Raw genomic sequence first — 1,259 nt, 5'->3', positions numbered from 1 at the left:
CTGGGTGGCAGTGCTTCTCCCTCCTGCTCTTCCCTACCTCCAAGGAAAGCTCCACCACCTGGGAAACCACCCTTCAGGCGGGCATCCCGACCCGTCACCCTCCTTGTGGCCTTTCCCCTGACCATGCCACGGCCTCATCACGCTCTTCCAAGGCTGCGAGCCTTTCAGCTTCTCGCATAGACACGAGCAAGCGGTGTGCCTGCTGCGGTGCTGTCATGTTCTCAGGCAGCAGCGACGTGACAAGCAAGAAAGAAGCCCCTTGGTTCTGCTGGCCTGCCCGAGACACGGGCAGATGGAGCTTAACAGCACGTGTCCCAGCCATGAGTCAGGGGCTGCCCTACGCGCTGTGTCAGGCAGAGGTGACCTCACCGCCCCTTTCCCAGGCACATTGCTGCTGGTGGCCTGTCCCCTCCGCAGGCAGAACTGGCCTCACTGCCCCCGTCACAGCCATTGGCTTCCTGCTGGAATGTGAGTCCCTGAGACACAACTCACCACGAGATACCGTCCTCAGCCGTCACCCTCCCCGTGGCCCAGCACCCAGCAGATAAAGGGAAGCTTCTGTCAGCCAATTTATCTCATGGATTTCCTACCTACCATTTGGCTGAGAGAACATTCCCCAGAGGAACTGCTTTGTTTCTACTGGACCATGTTTTGTCTCTGCTTCTGCGCCTCTGTTTTCCCTTCTTCCCCCTGCTATCCCATCCCAACTGAGCTCTCCAGGGAAGTGAGTCAATGAGTCCTAGAATATCTCAGGTTGGGAGAGGCCCCTGTAAATGCCCTTGTCCAGCTGTCCTGCTCAAGGCAGGGTGAACTGGATGGCATCGCTCAAGGGCTCTGCCCACTTTGGCATCATCCACAGGAGGGTCTGAAAAGCCACTTTGTCAACTTGTACTGGGAGACAATAAAGACATTCAACACAGTTGGCCCAACTGCTTGCACTGGAAGATGCCACTAGTCAGTGGCCACCAGGAGGACTTGACCACTGGTGACATTTGGTCTTGAGCCCCTGTGGCGTATGATGCACCGACTCTGGGAGAGGATCGAAGGCACAAAGACACTTGAAGACACCTCGAAGACACTTTATTAATCAATAATCAAGCAAGCCTTTTATACCTTTGCAGGGGGCTGACGTGTCAGCCTGTAATTGTGCTCAGCAATTTTCCACTCTGGGCTCTTTTTTTATTACAGACACAGCAGCTCAGCAACTCCCTTTATCTACAAGGCCACAAGCTCTGCAGACCACTCTCTATCTTTCTCCT

This window comes from Falco peregrinus, chromosome 19 (assembly GCF_023634155.1).
Source record: "Falco peregrinus isolate bFalPer1 chromosome 19, bFalPer1.pri, whole genome shotgun sequence".
NCBI lineage: Eukaryota > Metazoa > Chordata > Aves > Falconiformes > Falconidae > Falco > Falco peregrinus.
This window is presented reverse-complemented; position numbering follows the sequence as displayed.